This window comes from Mustela nigripes, chromosome 15 (assembly GCF_022355385.1).
Source record: "Mustela nigripes isolate SB6536 chromosome 15, MUSNIG.SB6536, whole genome shotgun sequence".
NCBI classification, from domain to species: domain Eukaryota; kingdom Metazoa; phylum Chordata; class Mammalia; order Carnivora; family Mustelidae; genus Mustela; species Mustela nigripes.
The window spans coordinates 1182203-1195539 of record NC_081571.1 but is presented as its reverse complement, the minus strand read 5'-3'; the positions used below and the strand labels follow the sequence as shown (position 1 = coordinate 1195539).

Here is a 13337-nt window from a genome sequence, read left to right as displayed (position 1 = left end):
CTCTCTGCCTGCCTCTCCGACTACTTGTGATTTCTCTCTGTCAAATAAATAAATAAAATCTTTAAAAAAAAAAAAAAAAAAAAAAAGTTTACTAAAATTTGGATATGCCTCATACAAGTAGAGCAAAAAAAAGTACAGATACTGTGTGCTATTTTTTTTTTAATGTAAAAGCAGTTAGAAATGGGAAAAACATGAAAAAGTCCAGGAGGAAGGTAGGATGAAATCAGCTGAGCAAGGACACAGGATGGAAAAATGTAATCTGTGGATGAAGAAAAGAAAATAATAGAAATCAGGAGTTTGGGTCATGGAAGACAAAGACTTGAACAGAAGCTTTTCTTTGATATGCAACATAAAACTGTTCAGATACAGAACAAAATGACTTACTAAGCAGAAATTAAAACTTAAGAAATAGAACTATACAGTATTAAGCGCGTCAAACAAAAATAAACACACACACACACAAATAGAAACACAAAGTGAAACATTCATAGTAATTAAAGTTGTAAAGTTAAGGGGTGCCTGGGTGGCTCAGTCAGTCAACTATCTGCTTTGGCTCAAGTCATGATCCCAGGGTACTGGAACCAAGCCGCAAGTCTGGCTCCCTGCTCAGTACCTACCTACAGAACATAATCTTCATGACTATCTGACATTAATAAACACTATTAATACATAAATTATTGAATAAATGATTTCTGCAGTACCCTAATGACCCTGAACTATTCTCAGTCTGATCCAGCAAGCTCAATAGTGCAAAAAATACATTTTCTAGTCAAAAGACATGCCTTTTAGAAATTATTATAAAACTGTTCCAGTATTACAAAAAAAAGTCTCTTTAAGTTACGAAACCATAATTTCACCTCCAAACTCTTACAATAATAAATCAGATAATATATCTATCTAGGTGGGTATAGCAAAAGTATTGACATTGCCATAAAGTAAAAAAACTAAAGAATCTGTCTCATTGTATGTCACATTTTGTGACCTTTCTTCTGTCTGAAATCTCTAACTAGGCACCACAATCTGACTTAAAATTGCCATTTAAGTATTTTTCTTAACCAACCTGAATGTACAGTTAGAAAGAAATGTTTACTCTAAGAACTGTAACATCTTTCCCAATTTTTAATGAGGTCACAACAATTAATTCTACTAGTAAATTACAATTACTCTTAAATTACAATTTAATATTAATTTTAAATGAGAACCATATTAAAATATTTAATAATTTAAGAATGAAATGTTTTAAAACTTTTTCTAATGAAGCTATAGTTGGCATGTAACACTGTATTAGTTTAAGTGTACTTTTTTCTAACCTTTAAATCTGAAATTCACATAACAAATTCAACCTTCAAATTTACTAGGAACACCAGGGGGAAAAAAATCTAGTACATTCTGGAAAAGTAGGAGAAACCTGATCCTTGGCAGTCTACTGAGATTAAAAAGCATGGTTAAAATGGTAATGTAATTCTTCAAATATAAACAAAAACTAGACAACATGTAATAATGAAATACTCAAATCTTTTTTCTTATTATCTACTTACCGTAATAGCCAAAATTTACTCTTAAATCATTTCTTGTAATAGTTAAGTATAAATACTTATAAGACAGTAATCAAATCAATAAAAATAAAACCCCAAAAATCATATACTTCTTTCAATTTAAGGACCATAACTTTTTCTTAAATTTTGTTACTTCTAACTTTCAATGATCTGCTATTAAGTTAAAAATAAAATAGGGGGCACCAATGGATTAAGACTCTGCCTTTGGCTCAGGTCATGATCTTCCGGTCCTGGGACTGAGCCCTGCATTGGGCTCTCTGCTCAGCAGGGAGCCCGCTTACCCGCAACCCCCACTGTCTGCCTCTCTGCCTACTTGTGATCTCTCTGTCAAATTAATAAATAAAGTCTTAAAAAAAAAATAGTACTAAGAACAAATACCAAACAAGTCATGTAACCAAGTGATTTCATAAACCTCTCTAAAACATTTTTTAAACTCCACAACCGATTTTCCCATTGGTTTACAAAAATTATTCTGCAGTTCCAAAGTGTTATATAACACTTGATGCAAAAAATTAATAGATTTTAAAATACACAATAAAACAACAGATATGCTCACACAATCCAAATTTTAACACATTTAAGAAGACCAATTTATCTTGTTACCAAGTTTGTGTCTGGTGCTGGCCCTTATAATTTCCTTACCATTGCTATTTTAATAATAAAAACCTAGGATTCCAAACTGACTTGTTTAAAAAACAGGTTGCAGATAAAAAGAAATTTGCAATTCCAACTATGTAGAAGAGAACTTTCTTGCTCGTATATAACCAAAATAAAAAACAAAATTCAACTGTTACCCAGAATCCCAAAGTAAAAAATTATGGATTTATGCAACAGCAGTTTTTCTCACTGACAACCTTATAGGTCTTACATATTAGAGTTGTGCATAAGAACTTTCAGATTTGAATAGATCAAAGTCCTGTTAAAGACTAAAATCCTAACTCCACTCTCTGACAGGAATAGAAGAAAATTAAACAAATGAAATTAAGAAATGGAAAATGCATGGAGTCAAAGTAACTTAAAATGCCCTACACAAATATTACTTGAGAATCCAGTGGGAGAAAAGATTTGCATTTGGGCTCATCTAAAAATATACACACAAACTGAATATCTCAAAGTCTTCTTAAAATAAATGTTATTCAATACAATAACATATATGTTAATAGTTAATGGGGCAGAGACGGATATTAATGTCTAGAAGAAAAAAATGTAAAATTTCTAATTATACCACACCTTTTCACAACATAGAGTGCCCAATATTTCATACATACTTTTTCCATCACAATACTACAGCATCTGATTTTAAGACTCACTTCATCTCAAATGCATTGTTTATGCACTTTTGTACCTCAAAGGCAAAACAGAATAATCTTTAAGAAAAGAACACTGTCTGCACTGAGAGTGGAACCTGCTTAAGATACTCTCTCTCCCTCCCCCCTCTTAATAAAAAACAAAACAAAACAAAAAAACCACTGTTGTAAAAAGACAATACGTCAAGCTCTATATCCATGCAAAATTCTGAAACATTCAAATGTCAGCTTCTGTGTGGTATCTGAGTGATTCAGGGCTGTCTCACCACATGAGGTACAAAAAACCTGCCCCATGAGATTATGTAACACTGAAAAATAGAAATCACCCTGTATCTTTTCCCCAAGTGTTTAAGAAGAGGACAGGTGGGGGGTGCGTGAGTGGCTCAGTCTGTTAAGCATTGGACTCTTGGGTTTTGGCTCAGGGAATGATCTCAGGGACGTGAGATCAAGTCGCAAGTGGGGTTCTGCACTTAGCTCAGAGTCCGCTTGAGATTCTCTCCCTCTACCTCTGCCTCAACCCCCACTTGTGCACACATGCACTCTTTAAGCATTAAAATCATTTTTTTTTAAATCTTTAAAAATGACAGACGTGGGGCGCCTGGGTGGCTCAGTTGTTAAGCATCTGCCTTTAGCTGAGGTCGTGATCCCAGGGTTCTGGAATCCAGCCCACTGGGCACCTTACTTGGTGGGAAGCCTGCTTCTCCCTCTTCCACTCCCTCTGCTTGTGTTCCCTCTCTCACTTGTGTCTCTGTCAAGTAAATAAATAAAATCTTTAAAAATAATAATAAAATGTCAGGCAGGAGAAGGGGATACATACTATTAAGGATGCACTAAAGAAAGATGCCATAAATATAAAAGAGTACTTTTAACTGCTGAAACACTTCATATATACACATAAAAGCACCTAACTCACATTAAGTGCCCAATAATAAGTATAACAAAGAACTTATTTAGTCAAGGTCAATTAAATCATCAGGTTATCTTCATCTTACTGTATGGCATGTTAAAGCACCATTAGTTGGTCTTTTTAAACAAAAGAATTTTAAATTCTGAGCTAAATCATTAAGCATAACAAGAACCGCATTTCAGTATTATCATTAAGAACCATGGCTTTCATAATTATATTTGTGTTGACATTACATATAGTCCTGGTTATACATTTTGTATGTTCTCATCTCCAAATGTCTATTAAATATAACCAATTACCGACCTTTCTCCTATCAACATCAAAATTAAGAACAAAGAAAAAAATCTGAGAAAGTTAAATTTTTTGTGAAAATAAACGTGGTAATAAGCATTGCCCATCTATGTGGAAGATCTGATCCTTGATCCATTACATCAATGACTTAATCCCTGAAGAACCTTAAATTCATCAGACAATATATTCACTCAAGTTGCAGTATTTAAGAGAGACTCTGTATACAGACTTACTGAAAAGAATATATTACTTCTGATACAAATAGACAGTTTTTTAAAAATTTTATTTATTTTTGTGAGTGAGCACGGGCATGCACACACACACACCAGCAGTGGGAGGAGGGAGAAGCAGACTTCCTGCCCGATTTAGGGCTCAATCCCAGGACCCTAGGTCATGACCTCAGCCGAAGACAGATGCTTACCCAACTGAGCCACCCCATCGCCCCTCAAATAGACAGTTTTTAAATAAGGCATAACTGCAGTTCTATAATTTTTTTTAAAAGGTACTCAATAAGATTCAAACATTTGCTATCTATCTACCTATTCTCTAGGAGAAGATAAGCTGAAAGGATTCTAACCTTGGCTTTTTCACTGTTTCAATTTCCACGTGCATAAAGCCAGTATGTACTTTAAAACAGGACAGCTTAGTTGCTGAACTTAAGGCACCTTAATCAAACTGCTTGTTTGACACTACTATTACTACCTGGTACCTCCGTATGCCTCTGTTTTCCCCTCTACAAATTAGAAATAAAAACAGTACATGTATCACTGGTCTCTCACAATATCACACTACCATAGAGTACTTTTTTGTGAGGATTATATTACTTAATTCATTTAAAATTCGGTCTGGATATGTGTTGATAATTATAAAATGTAAATGACAGAAACACAAAGGTTCAGCATATTGTCCTCATTCATTAAATTTAACTTTCCATAATAAACTTTTTTTTAACTTAGCATTGTACTGGCATACAATGAGGGCTCAACATGTGCCACTTTTATCAGTCTGCAGGCTACTTGCTAAAACTAAAGGAAATAATACATGAAAGTGCCTTGTATTGTGCCTAGAATGTTGTGTATCAAAATATAAGTTGCCATCCTCACATCATCTTTCAGGTCAGTATTCAGCAAAATATTCATCACCTATTAATTATCTTTTGATCCATTTGGGACTTAATATTTAAGCATAAGCTACTATATTTATGACTCACCTCTGACAAAGAGCTACAAGTTACAATATCAACAGTCAATGAGATACAGTGTGTCCAGAGCTCAGGAAATACACTGAGTCCAGAGTGGAGCTTCACTGATATTTTGTACCTAATCTCAACTGACAGAAATTTTGACTGGTTTTGTTTATTGTCTAGCATATTATAAGACTGCTCCTCAAAACAAATTACAAGCATTAAACAATAACTCAGGTGACACATTCAAGAATGACTCAAGTGAAGACTAATCAACACAGAAGATGGACGACCAAGAGATTATCTGGAGCAGTGAAGTGGTGTAATCTGCATAGTAGCTAGTAACCTAGTTGGATAAACTAAAGTACTAGAAGAGTTGATTTCATGCCCTTTCCTAAACAAAGTCATGAAAGAGATCTACCAACTATGAACCCTAAGAGTCTTTTAAATCAGACACGAACGGAAAGTCAAATGATTGTATTTTTTCCAATACCTACAATCAATTATCCATTGTAAAGGAAGAAAAAGTGTTAAAGATGGTTGCATGCATAGCATTTAAAACGAATTAACTTCAATTCCCACTTTGGAACTCTAGAGGGCACCAGAAATATGCCCTCCGTTGCACCACCCCTCCTCCCGGGTAACGTGAGCAGCTGCAGGAGCCCGTCGTCTGGTTGCTGAGGTTGGTATTGCAGCAGCAGGAGAGATGTCTGCAGCGGTGGAAACAGCAGCGCCCACTCCCAGCTGCCTCACCAGCCATTACCCAAGCTTCACCCCGGGGGCAGCTGCCACCCAAGGGAAAGCTCCTCCCCCTCAAGACAACGGGGACAGACAAGTCCCATGGCTGAACCCCTACAAACTGACAACGTCCTTTAAGAACAACATATTAGGGGCAAAGGACTCACAATGGGGGTGTTTTCCTCACTTTCTGCCAAAGATGCACCAACTGGAGTTGAAGGCGATTCCTGGTCCTGGGGTAAGAGGAAAAATGAAAAATGGATCAAGAACATCCAACCATGTGGGAAAACCGAGCCCTTTCCACCAGGATTCCTCCTGAAGACGATAAGGGAGTAAGAGGTCAAGGAGGTTTGGCCCTTCTATTATTACTCCCCAACCCGCAAGCAGCAATCCTCTCCTACGTAAAGTAGAGGAAAACCACGCAAAATATATATCTGGGAACAAAACCCACGTGAAAAGCAAAATCTGGAGGGAGGAGGCTGGAGGGCACCAAGCCTACTAACTGGGAAGGGGCGGGCGGGGGAGGGGGGGGGAAGGGCAAACGTTGCCTCGACGCCAGCAAAGGAATTGTATTCCCTCCTAAATTTGCCCACCCCAGCGTCATCCCCGTCACTCTCCACACCAATTCCGAGGTAAGGGGCGGCTCACGTCACCGTCGGGGTGCTATCTCCCATATTTGCCCCAAGCAGTTGCCCTGGGCCCGAGACTTGCCCGCCCGCTCCCCCCCCCCCTCGCTTGCAGTCGGCGACCGGCAGCGCTGCCTCCCCGTCCGCCATTAGAGACCCAGCCAAACAATACGTGAGGAGCAAGAGCCGCGCAACGCAACCCAGGAAAGAGAAGAGCGACGGAGGGGACCGGGTGGGGAAAGAGGCAGCACCCGCGCCCCGAAAAACTTGGGGACCTCAGGCTACCGCGGAGACGGTCGGAGCGCAGCCCCGAGAGCGGGAGAACGAACTGAAGCGCCCCTCCCCCCACCCTTCCACCACCACCCCCCCGCCTCAAGAAAGAAAGGAAAAATACCCCGCGACCTCCCACAGCCCAGACCCGGGCAGCCCCCGCCCCCCGAGAGACCCCCGCCTCTGGCGTCCGCCTCACCCAGCCCTCCCGGCCTCGCCCTCACTCTCGCAGCCCTTCGGGCCGCATGCGAAGACGCCTGTGACATGAGCGGAGCCCGGAGCAGCCCCCGAGGCCCCGACGCGGTTGCGGCGACGGCGGCCGCGCCGCGGGGTATTAATCCCGGGTCGGTGGGAGGCTCCGGAGGTTGCCCTCACCCATCTCCGCCTCCCCAGTCGCCTCCGCCTCCGCCTCCTCCTCCCGAGGCTGCGCGGCTCCCAGCCACCCCCACTATCGGCGGACCTGGACTGGAAAGACAGCGGGGATAAGCCTCACCCGGTTCTGGCTGCGGCTCCGCGGAACGAACCTCCCCTCCCCCGGCCCACCCCCCCTTCAGCAACACGCACAACTCCGCTCGGTCCAGTCCCGGGTTTAGAGCTGGTGAGGAGGAGGAGGAGGAGGCGGAGGAGGCGGCGGCGCGGCCGTGCCCGGGAAGGCCCCGCCCTCCGCACCCTCGTTGGCTGGCTAGAAGGGCGGTCCGGGGCGCCTCCGGGACGTCCATTGGCTACTTCTGCCTTCCTTCAGCCCCCCCCGGAGGGGGTGGTCCGGAGGGCCGTCCATCAGGAACAGACCACACCCTCCGGCGTTGCCATTCCACTCCCCCCTCGGCCGGCGCTCGGCCCTCGGCCGCGTCCCCTCCCCTTCTTACCCCCGCCTACCAGACCGCCCCCACCCCCAGGTCCGTCAGGGTCAGGCCGCCCGAGTTTCGCTGCCCGCTGCACCGGCCCCTGGCTCGGTACCCGGGGGCCCAGGGTGCTCTCCAGGGCCCCGCACAGCCCGAGGGATGGAGGCCGTGGTCGCCTGCCCTAGCTCGGGCCTGGACGCCCAGGCCCCTGGAGCCGCTCCCAACGACCCTGTCCGAGGAGCGACGCGGCCTCGATGTCCCCAACGCCCTCCCTGTCCAATGCCTGAAGCCCCCCGTGAGGGGCGAGCCCGGCAAGGGGCTGGAGCGAGGCAAAGTGGGAGGTCGGGGCAGCGCGTGAAGTGAGTTTCCGAATGTGCTGAGGGGAGTGGGAACACTTCCACCCTCGCCTCACCCCCGTGGGGAATTGTCCCCCCACCTCCCGTCATGGCTGCAGGAGGAGACGACGTCCTCCATTTTGTCGGGACTGCTGTGGGAACTTGGGACCAATTCAAAACCAAACCCGTGGGGCTGGGAAACTTGGCCCCGCGAAGCCCCAACTGGGCTCCGCCATTCGGCCGAGGGGATAGCCCTTGATTCCAGCGTCTGCGCCTGAGGGGCCCTTGGGGGACGGGTGCCACGGTGGAGAGACTCAGACGCCGCTCCCCGCCTCCATCAACCAAGATGGAGGAAGCTGCTGGCTCCCCTGGAGCTGGGCTCCCGCCTGTTGGAGGGGCTGGAGCCTCCCCTCAGTGTGTCCTTCGGCGCTGCCGTCGTCCTCCTCCGCAGACTCGGTTGCCCTCCCCCAGCCTCTACCCAGCCTCTCCACTGCCTTCCACCACCTCCTGGTCCTCAACGGTTGATGGAGACTCCACTCCACAGCTCAATCGCTTCGCCCAACCAGTGCCCGCCCAATTGCGGGCAGCGAGCGAAGGTGCAGTGTTGCGGCGCGCCGCGGGGCGGGCGTGGTGGAGAAAGCCACATCGACGGTGGGGCTTCTCTTTTGTTCATCGTCTACACCTACGTCTTTGGCGCACGTCATGGTGCGGTGCACTTTCCAAGATTCCATGTAAAGATGAAAGTGAGGCCTCTCTCGTCTCGCCCTAGCGGTTGTTAGTGGCATTACACTTGATGGTGTTGGGGAAAGAAATGGATGGATAAATGAGACTTGGCAATTTCGTGGTTATCTAACACCACTGCCTATTAATAAATAGACGTGTGAGGTTACAACTTAAAGTTTTACACGAAGATGATGAACATAAGGTTTTTAATGAATCAACTCAGTAAAAACTGATGTTGAACGGTTTTAGATGCCGCTTACACAATGTAATCAGTAGAAATTGAGATTTATTCATTCACTATGACTTAAAAAATCAAATAATCCTAACACCTAGAGCTAAATGCAATAAATATACTACTCTTTGTTTAAGTTGAAGAATATCCAACATGCATTTCAATGAGTTTTCTCAGAATGGTATTTTATTTTTCAGTAGATATTTTATTTCACAACAAAATTTTCTCAGTATTCTAATCCAATATCCTTGTAAGACTTTGTATTACACAGTACTGTTTTACACTGGCTTTTTTTTTTTTTTTTTTAGAATTTTATTTATTCATCTGAGAAAGAAAGCACAATCAGGGGGAGCCCAGAGGGAGAGGGAGAAGCAGACTCCCCGGTGAGCGGGGAGGCTGACTCAGGGTTGGATCCCAGGACTCTGAGATCATGACCTAAGCCAAAAGTAGTCACTTAACTGAATGAGCCATCCAGATGCCCCTTACATTGACATTTTTGATGTCCCTATCTTCACAACAGAAATCTCCTCTATTACCAAATGCAGGGCAACATTGTAATAATTCTGTGAAAACTTGGAGCATCCCTTTTTTCATCATATACCTCAGCAATAGGTACTGCACATTGAATTTATAGTTGGAAGGCTTGAATAGAGATACTTCCCAGTAAGCTCTGTCATAGACTTAAATGCTAAATCAGATTTCCAAATGTTGTTCAGTTTGAGGAAGTTTTATGCTGCTATCGATTCCCTGGCATTATTGCCATTTTATAATCAATTAACAAGAATAATAATTGCAGTAGAATAAATTATTCACATTTTGTATCCCTTCTTTTAAGTCTTTGTCCTGGAAAATGTTCACTGGGTTCCCTGCCTAATACAGGAAGAAATCTAGTTGAGAGGTAAGAATGGGTAAAAAACAAGCCATATTTTTGTCATAATTTAAATAAAAATTACACTTTATTCTATACAAAAGTACTTTAAAAAATAAGTATTTGGATGTTTATACCAGTATTATTCATAATTTCCATCAAAGTGTAAACAACCCAAATGTCCATTAATTGATGAATGTATAAACCAAAAGTAGTATATTTATATTATCAAATATTTTTTATTATTCATCCATAACAAGGAATGAAGTTCTGGTCCATACCATAACATGGATGAAACTTGTAGGCATTATTCCAAGAGAAATAATCACAAAAGACCATTTTTTGATGACTGATAATGTGAATTTTCCAGTCTAAGCAAATGTAGAGAGACAGAAAGTAGATTATTGGTTGCCTCGGCCTTGGGAGGTGGGAAGAGAATGGAGAAATAAAAATGTCTAAAACTGGCTATAGTGATGGTATAGTGATGTGTAGGTAATAATTTCACTTTCACAGAGTTTCAGGGGGGGATTCAATAGACATACACATCCAAAACTTGCACCTCACACTTATAAGGACCTCAAAAACGTTAGCTGTTTTTTGTTATTGATAACTCACTTAGTGGAGTTTTTTTTAATTCTTTATAATATTTTGTGAGGAAGAGAACCATAATGATATCTCTATCATCAGTACTATGCTAGTGTATAATCCAAAAAAAATTATCATAATAATCATTATCATCATTGCAAAGATTGGAAGAAATGTACTTCAAATCAAAGTCTTTTATTTTTCTTGGAAAGGAGTTTAGTATACTCTCAGAGTACATCTCATGTTCCCACTATGGATAGTAGGATATTAGAAGTCCAGAAAGAAGAACTGTTTTGGGGTTGGGAATTGGAGAGCTAATGTACACTAACATTTTAACTTTCATCATTGAAAAGGGGAAAAGAAAACGATAGTTTAATCATTGAAGCACTGAAGAAAATTTTCTATGGGAAAAGGATCAAAAACTGAGAGATGCTCAACATGGCTAATTGCTATATAAAATGTATGCCTGGGTAGAGTGCTTCTAATGTAATTAAAATAATATTAAATAAAAATTGTTAGTTTTAGCATGTTTGACTTTTAATAATTTGCTTATACCGAATGATATTTGATATAGCAATCAAAAATCTTAATAATGTTGTTCTGCCACTGTGAAAAAAAGGTAAAGTCCTGATAAAATAAGTCAATTTATACAATTTTACTTAACAAATTGCTTGTGTAGTATTTCTAGTGCCAGGAATTGTCTGTGTTCATTGTGAATAATAATATATTATCTCTTAAAAACTCTACGAAGTAGTTAATATTACTGTCCCACTTTTACAGATGAGAAAACTGAAGTGAAAGAAGGTTAGGGCACCTGGCTGGCTCTGTCCATAGGTAGAGTGTGTGACTCTTGATTTTGGGGTTGTGAGTTCAAGCCTCATGTTGGGTGTAGAGCTTACTTTAAAAAAATAAATAAAATAAATAATAATTTTTAAAAAGGTTGAGGAAATTATTCAAGGTCACGTAGCTACAAAGTGATGGAGAGAGACTCACAGCCCTAGGATTCTTGGCTCCATAGTCCATACTCTTAACTACCTCATCATGCTGCCTCACCAGGATAGTCCACTCCTAATTCTTCTCTTAAATATGTCATCTTAGATAATTTAAAGCACAGCACAAAATAATACATTCTGGAGCAGTGGCTTATAAACCTTTTGGACCATGACAATAACTGGGATATGTGTATAAATGGAGACCAAGTACAAGCCCACCTATATTCATTAGTAGATAACTGAAGTTACATAGCAGAATTATTTCCTTTATAACCTCAGATGGATTCTAATATTTTCTATTCTAGTCTATTTAAATCTAGTCTATACTAGATTTCCTTCCCTTTTTAAAAAATAAACAGTGGTTTCAACCCTCCAAATTGATTTCATGGTTTACAAGCTGTGGTTTGAAAAACACTATTCTAAAGAAAGCAAATCATGGATAAAATCAAGTTCTAAAACAGAAGTAAAAACACAAGATGATATCAGAAACTGAGTAATCTGGAATGAACTATAAGTTGAAAAACTCATTTTTAAAAATAGACGTTTAAGCTGCCATTCTTCCTAAATATATGAGTTCCTTATTCCTTCCTAACAACATGCTTTACACTTCATAAAACTGTAATGCAGCCAATTAACATATGTCTCTGGAAAAGCAATGTGATGATTTAGAAAAGAATGAAGAGTTGGAGTGGATATTGATTCCACCATTCCTTACCTTTGTGACCCTAGACCTTTTTGAGTTTCTTCTTCAGTCAAATGAGGGAATTGTACATAATATGCCAGTGAAGGGAAATCCACTTTTCTTTCTTTATAGTCTTCTCATTTCCTGGAATCCCAACACCTCCAACGAATACTTTCTTGCTTGTTCAGCTCATTATGAACATTCTCGTCCTCTCATCTCAGTTCCCATGGCTATTTTATTAAACAATAAAATATGTTTCACCCCTATATTCTTTAAAAAAATTGCTCTTCACTCCTCCTAAGCTCATTCACACTAGAGTATGGGGACCCATTATGTTCCTCATTTTATCTCCCAATAAGCCTCGCCAATTCAAGTGCCTTCTAAACTTTATATCACTGGAAAATAGAAGAAAATTTTAAAAGAAAATATTATAAATATTACATTAGATGATTATGGAGTTCCTTTCCAGCAACTCAATTCTACACTCTTATAAAATCATAAGCTGAAAATAATAATTTAAAGCTTAATATTTGCCCATTATGCATTCCTTATATTAACAACTATTATTTTTTTAATATTTTATTAATTTATTTTACAGAGAGAGATCCCAAGTAGGCAGAGAGGCAGGCAGAGAGAGAGGAAGAGAGAGAGGGAAGCAGGCTCCCCGCTGAGCAGAGAGCCCAATGCGGGGCTCCATCCCAGGATCATCCCTTGGGATCATGACCCAAGCTGGAGGCAGAGGCTTTAACACACTGAGCTACCCAGGTGTCCCAACAACTATTATTTTTTAAGTTTATATACAAGGCAGTAATTCTGCAAGATGTTAAAACCTAAAATTAATTGGATTTAATGCATTTATTATGTTTTGAATTTATTACTATTTTGAATTTAACATATTTATGTTTTTAATTTTTTTTCCTGTTTCCATGGACAAGAAATACACTCAGTGGAAAAAAACAAACAAATAAACGTTTGAAAAACCTGAAAAATGCAAAGGAAAAAAATTCCAGTAATCCATGAACCCAAGGATAGTTATTGTTCTTAAGATTTTATTTTTAAGTAATCTGTACACCCAAGATGGGGTTCAAACTCACAACCCCAACATCAAGCATCACACACTCTACTGACTGAGCCAGCCAGGCGGCCCAAACCTTCCTTTGCTGTTAGTGTTTTTAGGATTTTATTTTTAAGTAATCTCTG

The 13337-nt window shown here is 40.8% G+C and overlaps 1 protein-coding gene across 3 annotated transcripts in view; it reads right to left on the bottom strand.

Moving 5' to 3' along the window:
- ZMYM2 (zinc finger MYM-type containing 2) overlaps positions 1 to 7459 on the bottom strand; it is a 115876-nt gene extending 108417 nt beyond the window's left edge. For all 3 annotated transcript variants that reach the window (XR_009400044.1, XM_059378094.1, XM_059378095.1), the window contains exons 1-2: positions 7372 to 7459; positions 6150 to 6215 (exon numbers count right to left, since the gene is read on the bottom strand). The gene's annotated coding sequence lies outside the window, so the exon portion shown is untranslated. The remainder of the gene's footprint in view (positions 1 to 6149; positions 6216 to 7371) is intronic.
- Positions 7460 to 13337: the final 5878 nt, after the last annotated feature.